The following is an 8,375-nucleotide window of genomic DNA, read 5'->3' as shown; positions in this document are numbered from 1 at the left end:
TATATATATATATATATATATATATATATAAACACTATATGTGTGTGGATGTGCGTGTGTGTGTGAGTGAGAGAGAGAGAGAGATTAAATCTTTGTCAATGTGTCACAAAGTGCACACGTGGTTGTACTCTGGTGGTCATGTCTCCATCGGTACGTGTCTGTTTATCGGAGTGTGTCTGCTGCTGTATGTGTAGGTGTGTGTGTGTGTGTGTGTGTATCTTTGAGATGGAGCAGGGTACGCCAAGCCACTACAGAAGGTTAAGCGGAGCAGCTCTCAACCCGGCGGACGTTCCCTCTCAGCCGAAACGCATTGATCTTAATACAGAGAATGACAGCGGTAGCAGGAGAGGTTAGAGAAAAGATAGACAGGATAAAGATGGGAGAGAAATGGAGGGGAACAAAAGTGAGCTGGGACATTAGTTGGATCTAAGAGGAAACAGGACAGGCCTAGTTCAGGATGGATTAACACAAAGTATCAGGGTGACTTATACAAGACACATGAACACCTGGAGTGATACTTTTTAACTAACAATAGTTTTTCTATCAATAATAAATGTCTTTACATTTGCTCTGAACATTTTCCTGCAAGAAAATAATCTTTTTATTGCATTTGGTATTACTAGCATCAAATTACTGCCCCCATAAACTCCCTGGCTGCTCCCAAAGAATACCGTTAACAACCACATACATCAGGGGCCGCAAACTCAATGTCACTAAGCGCTGGGAAATGAGAATCACATCAAGGTCCAGACATGCATAGTTTGAAATGCTATTATTTAAAAGTCCTATATTATTGCATGTCTGTCTCATAAAGCTTTCTCTTTTACAGTTTGGTCCACATAAAGCCCCCCAAAACACAATAAACAATATACACAAAACAGTGGTTACATTTTTAAAAGCAGGCTACCACACAGCTGACTCACAGCAACCCGTTTCACAGCCTTAATATGGGAACTCTCTGCTTCCGTGGCAATTTCTGAGTCTCAAAGTCGACCAATCTGCCAAATTCTTTTTGGGTTTGGTGCCAAAAAAATGGGAACGTACAGGAGATCAGGGGTGGTCCAAAATTTATTGTAAACCACGGGTCTGGAGTACGACACATGAACATTAAATTTCATTAAATCTACAATACCAAAAACATAGCATATAATTAGGGCTGTTTCGATATGGAAATGAAAACCGCGACGCTTTGCTCCATGAACCTGTGTCGCGGTGGGAGAAGGCAGAATCACGACACACCCCTTCCAACTCCTAGAGTTATCCTCCTTGTCCAGACCCAGTGCTAACTCATCTTTAAATTACTAGTAGTCCTTTTGGTTTCCTTGTTCCTATTTTGTCTGGTAAATTTAGCCCAATTTCTAGACAGCTAACAGCGAAATAGGGGGCACCGGTAACGCTAATGGAGGTGTAACGTTACGAGTGGCCGCTGTTTGACTCAGGTTCCTAGGTCTGTTTCCCGACAGTTCAGTAAACTGCCGTTGAAAATACCCTTAAGTTAGCGCGTTGAACGGTGTGGTAATCTTACGTTACCCACCAAGAATTACATGAGCATTAGCATTAGCTAATTGTCAACCAGCACCTTCACTGTAAGCACCAAAGCATTTTCCTCTTAATTAACAACAAGTTAATGAACAACTGAAACGATTTAGGAAACATAATTTTAAGGTAGCAGGAAACCGATGGAGTGCCGTGTAAATACCTTGGGGTCTTGTTTGCGAGTGAGGGGACCATGGACCGTTAGATTGGTCGGAGAATTGGAGCAGCAGGTGCGGCATTATATTCAATTTATCGCACCGTTGAGCTCTCGATTTACCGGTCAGTGTTTGTTCCTACCCTCACCTACGAAAGAACAAGATCCAGGGTACAAGTGGCCAAAATGGGTTTTCTCAGGAGGGGGCTGGCGTTTCCCCTAGAGATAGGGTGAGAAGCTCAGTCATTCGAGAGGAGCTCGGAGTAGAGCCGCTGCTCCTTCACGTCGAAAGGAGCCAGTTGAGGTGTTTCGGGCATCCGGTAAGGATGCCTCCTGGGCGCCTCCCTAGGGAGGTGTTCCAGGCATGTCCAGCTGCGAGGAGGCCTCGGGGAAGACCCAGGACTAGGTGGAGAGATTATATCTCCAACCTGGCCTGGGAACACCTCCCCCAGTCGGAACTGGTGGATGTGGCTCGGGAAAGGGAAGTTTGGGGTCCCCAACTGGAGCCGCTGCCCCCGGGACCAGACACCGGATAAGCGGATAAAGATGGATATTTTAGGGTGCAAAAGACTCTTTGGTGTTGGATCGATCAACATTCAAATCAATCAATATCCATAAACAAGGTATCTATTGTATAACTGTGTTGCATACTGGGATTTAATCAATGACAAAATGATGCCATGTGGCAGAAAAAATGTTGTATTACGACACCCCCCCAAAGAAAAAGGTTAGTATCGAATCGGGAGTCAAAAATCTTGACCTGAATCAAACCAAAGTTTGGTGTATCGTTACAGCCCTACATATAATAGGTAGGGGCAGTGAAGGGAGCCGCGGCAGCAAACTGTGTTGGCATGCATGTATCAGGAGAGTAACAGAGAGAAGTGTCACATACTGACGACCGCACCATTACCTGTGTGAATATGATTGGATGTTACCAGCTGTGAATGAGACGTCGATTGTGAAGAATGAATGTTGCAGCTGGTAACAATCGGCTAATTAAAGCACAATTTCAGTGTTCAGCCTGAACTATTGCTATGCTTTATTCAAATATTATAAAATTGAATGAAGAAATATAGTCTGGTACAGTCGTTAATGGAGACTTACAGAATCAAGTCACACTCACCACTGTGCTGCTCTCACTTGATATTAACAGAAACACACATTATTTCTTCCAATCATTACTACAGATTTTGAGGCTTCTGTTAGTAAAACTAAACACTTGTGCCCGTCACGACCATTTAGAGTTCACCGTGCATTAGATGAATAATATGCAGGATTTTACTTAAAAACTAGTGATGCAAAAGAAAGCTTCATGATCAACTATTTGTATTTGTTGACCCAACTAAATGGCGCTTTTGGTTTTGAGAAAAAGGCTCAAGTAAACGCAAAATCTGTGCGCTTTCAACCTTTCATTGAACAGAGAGCGCCATCTATTGGGCTTGGACATCACTGTCAAAACTATGTATGGACTCATACAAAAGTAATACCTGTCAATCATCAGTTAAGACCCATAGAAGTGTGTGAAGGTGTCTGTCTCTGTGAGACCCTGCCCTCTTCCTGGATTCTCTTTATTCTTATTATTTTGCTGTGTGGGACGTAGGGTTGATCCGAGTACCCGGCTGAAACGAGTATCCGGTACGGATAAAGCACTTTTGCCGAGTACAAGTATTTTACGAGTAATATGAGTCAATTTCCGTGCTCGGATTAAATACAACCCCTTAACTGGCCGCGCAGCGTTCTGTGATAATCACAGCGCCCCCCCGCCTACAAACACGCTCGGATCAATCTCACACACATAGAACATCGAGAAATGCGCTCCCTCGGCCTCTCTCTGTCTCTCTCTGTCTGTCTCTCTCTCTCTCTCTCTCTCTCTCTCTCTTTCTCTCTCTCTCTCTCTCTCTCTCGCTCCGTCAGTCAATCGGGTCTGCGGATCTGTTCCGTTAACGTTTAGGGTTTCTTCAGCTTCAGGTTTGTTTTTAACTTTGGTTTGTAGTACTTACATATTAACCAGTAGATTTCTGGTGAACGTGGGTTTCAGACAAGCTGCTTGGTTTAAATGCAACTCCCGTTGCGTCTCTGCCATCGGAGATTTGTTTTCTTTTTACTGTCAGCTGCCCCCTCTCTCTCTGTGTGTCTCTCTCTTACTCACACACACACACACACACACACACATATACCTGGTGTGGAAATAAAAAAAATAAAAAAGAACCAAAAACAAAAAAACACACACTGATCATCAAAAAATAAAAAGTTAAAAAAAGAAAGTTATACTGAGTATGAAAACTCTTGTTCATTACATTTTACTTCATAATTGCAACCGCATGTGTTGTAGTCATTGTTTCAAAACGTTCTGTATATAGTTTGTTTGTTACCATGACAACACCATTGATCTGAAGCTTGATGCTGTCATGTAAATAGTTTTCAAATCAGCAATAAATATAAAATATTTTGATCAACTCATATCAATTGCATGCTTAAATAACATACCAGTTAAAGACCCTAACATTTCAAGAGAACCCGACCCACTTCCGGGTTAAATCTGACCACTTCCGGTTTAGGCCCCGCCCAGTCCGAGTACGGATACGGATACAGATAATTCACGTGGTAAACAGATACAGATACAGATAATGCTATACTCGCTCATCCCTAGTGGGACGTTTATGGGTGTCACCAAGTGGGTGTGTGCCCACTTCACCCATAACTTTGTCCAGGGTGTGCAGCCCATTGTCATGCCCAACCCTCAGCGTCTGATACGGACACACAAGGCCCCTTTTAGCGTCTGTATAATACAAAGCGTTGGTATTTGACAATGAACGGATAATTACGTTGCTGTGTTTTATAATGTGCTTCGGTGTATCTCTATTGACCTTTGTCCCTGTCCCATCCCAGTCACGTGATGAATAGTGAAATTGAATCTGATCGCACACACGCACACACACACACCCCCTAACCCACAGGATTCCTGAAAAACTGCCTGCCTCTATTACTCACTACTCTGCTGCTCTTAGTTTCTCTTTACAACAGAAAACAACTCTTGACATTCACAAATTTATTCAAATTGCTTCTACTTGTTCTGCTGTTTTTTTATTTTTTTATTTTTTTATCCTATTGAAGCTCCTGCAGGTGTTTCACTGTGCAATGTGCATCATACCAAATTTAAAACAGATAAACATAGGTGAGAATATGCATTGACAATAAATTAAAACAGGTACAGATCAGAAAATGGGAGATGTTAAAAATGTGAGAAATGATACATTTACAAATAGGGGCAATGGTCTTCAATGTACTGTTGTTTCACATACAAGCCAGAATCCACATAATCGTCTGGGCTCAAATAATAGCAGGTTGCATGGCCAGCACAAACAAATAAAGGCCAGATTTCGTTAACTTACTTGGCAAATTGAGCTTAGTACAAAGCACTTATTCCTACAGTACAACAACATGATACTCACTCTCAGCTGCCCGGACCTCTCTTTCTAACAGAAATACTGTTTTTATTCACTGAGTAATTAAAATAGTTTTTCTACTCTTATGTTTTTTAATTAGTGTTAAAGGGCATCTATTATATGTCATTTTTAGGATTATACTTTCATTTTGTGTTTGAACATGTGTACATGCTTTAATGTTTAAAAAACATTAATGTTTTAAAAATGTTTTTTTTCTCATGCGGCCCCTGGTTGCGGCATCTGTAGTCACCCTCTGTATTAGATGCTCTGTAGGCGCATAGGTGGGGGTCTCCTTAAGCCCCCCGGGATGAGGGAAGTGGGGGCAGGATGAGGGAGGGGTGAGCTATCATCTGCTTTATTTGAAAATGCTTTGACTGTCAAGAAGAGCTTTCACCCAATATCGCTCACAGCACCTTTAATATTCATTCAAATGCTTTTTTGCATATATATATATATATATATATATATATATATATATATATATATGTGTTCTTGTTCCCTATTATATACTGTAAATATGCTGTAAATATTCAGATAGTTACGCGGCCACACAAACAAATAGACCCTGATAGAAGCAAGTTCTGTCACTTATTGTAGTTTTGTACTTATAAGAGAATTTTTTAATATCCTTAGAAAACTGCTCTGTTTTAAACTCAGGAAAATTCTGTCATAACTGATGTATTATTGTAAACTTTTTTCATACATGATTAACTGCTGGGGACAAACTTAAAATGTTGCATGATTTGAAATGAGCCCTGCACTGACTAGATAGCTCTCTAATTATATTCATTGGTATTAATCAATTGTGATTGCAGCTGAACAGCGTCTCTGTCTATTTTTTGAACATGATTTGTATCAAATGACATACAGTAGTTCTCTTGAGGAAACATCCTGGCAAACTATTGGAAAATTACCAAGTTGTAAAGTAAAGCGTCAGCAATATTTAAATTTAATAACAACCTCCGCTGAATAAATGTTTTTTGGAGATTATTCATGATTGCATTGCTACTGCAATCACTCGACCAGTTGATGATCAGAGATAGATGTGCACAGCATTTCTGCACCCAAGTACTTTCTCATGTGAAAGAATTATAGAGGTGGTTGTTTCTCCCCCTCAGATAATGAGCAGAAGAAAGTGACAGAAACAAAAGCAGAGAACCAGACAAATGTTAGACGCCTAGAAGACAGACATGAACTCAGATTGAACCGATGTGCCAAGATTGTCATTATGTGAATCATAAAGGACATAGTTAATGTGCCGTGTCTACCTGAGGAAATTATTTCAAAAAGTCTGTTTCTCATAGAACATCTTTACTCATTCTAACAAGACAACACCATCCTTACAACAAATCAACACATTTAAAATATGAAACCTAAAAACATAAGTTGGCATACAGTTGTAACAAGGAACTTTCATATGTTCTTATAAGCAAATTAGCCAACAAAACCAAAAGTCAAGACATGAAACCTAAGCTCGTATAAAGTAGATAAAGGGCCCAATTAAGCAGCATCTGTTCTTTGGTGGGAGTATAATCCAAAGGCAGTTTAATGGCAGTTATTTCCTGAAGTATGTGTTCACTGAGAGCAATTTTGAAAGTCCAGGAGCAATGCACACTGTAGAAAACTCCCTGCTGGACTGACGAGCTGACGTCACGCCTTGGACTCACGTATTTGCGCGCATGCGCAGTTTCATTGTTCTTTTCATAGTTTGCTGTGGACACGAGCACGGTCGCTCCTGAAGTTGTACGCTACTGGTGTAAATCATATGTTGTGTTGCCGTGTGCGTTAGTGAGAACAAAACCACACACACACACACACACACACACACACACAATCTTACACAATTGTGTGATACAAGCAACAAGGACTGTATTCAAGGCTGGATGTTAATAAATCTGTTGAACTGAAACCAAAGTTGCAGCGACTCTCTTACCGGAGTACATAGCCAGTTTGGGGTAGTACCAGAGATAACGCACACAGACTTCACAAGTGGTCCTTCGAGCCGGATCTACCCCCCCCCACTGCGTTATGGCAACTTCCAAGGATTACGGCAGAGAGACAGATGTCCGATCCCATCCGAGCAGAGTCAGACAGCTCCCAGGGTACCTTGCGGACTTTGAGCTTGGCTATCCAGCCAAACAGCTTCCGCCATTCAAGGGATCCCTCCTTCAGGGTACAGAGAGCGTACTGTTTAGTGATCGAGCTCAGCTTGACCTTGCCACGTCTGACCAAGACCTCCAGATTCGCGAGGAGGAACGATTGCAGCGCCTCGAATCACGTTATAAGGACATGAGTAAACAGTTGGAGAAGCTACAGATTACAATGGACAGTGCTAAACACATGCCTTACCCGCAAAGCTGCCCAGCGTATCCACTGCATTACCCTCAGTATCCTCAACAGTACTCCAGCCTGCCTCGGTTAGAGTTAGGCAGCCCTGTTGGTCACTGGTCGACTTCGATTCACAGCTCTCTGGGGAATATAACCTCAGGTGTCAAAGAGCCACTGCAGCAGTCAGCAACCCTGTTGGGTTCCTTGGCACAGCAGCATAACCTCACGCCAGCCCAGACGGGAGGACAACATGGACAAGACCAACCCACTTATACCCTGCCCGCTCCTACGTCCCGGTCACAGGTAGCTATGGACTATGCTGCACCTGCTCACCACACCTCTCTACCTTCACTTCATCCTGTTCAGGATCCTGTTCAGCATCTTCGGTCTGTGCCACAGTCTGCTTTACATCAGGCTCCGCTTGCCCAGCCCGACATGCTTCGACCTCATCTCCAGCCTCCTAATGTTCCCCGTCAGTATCCTCAGCATCCTCTTCAGTCGCCGCTACAGTACCAATCCTACCCTGCTTATCCTCCTTATCCAGCTGGGTTGTATTACCCGCCATATGCGCCACCTCCAACAGGGCAACCACTGCTGACGCAGCCAGATACACCTTATGCACCAGCTATCCCACCAGCAGGCCCTACAATCCCAGACATCCTGGAAATGGCTATCGCTTCTTCATATGGCATTCCAAAGCCTAAACTGACCCCTTTCAGTACTGGTAAGGAGAGTGACTTCATAATGCTGAAGAAAGGATTGGACAGTGTGCTTGGTCCACACAAGCATCTATCAGAGGATTACAAGTACCAGGTGCTACTAGACCTCCTCATACTACCAAATGCTTATCAGGTGGCGAAGAGGTATGTGAACGATCCAACCCCATACACTAGCGCCATGCAAGCCCTAGA

This window comes from Etheostoma cragini, chromosome 10 (assembly GCF_013103735.1).
Source record: "Etheostoma cragini isolate CJK2018 chromosome 10, CSU_Ecrag_1.0, whole genome shotgun sequence".
NCBI lineage: Eukaryota > Metazoa > Chordata > Actinopteri > Perciformes > Percidae > Etheostoma > Etheostoma cragini.
This window is presented reverse-complemented; position numbering follows the sequence as displayed.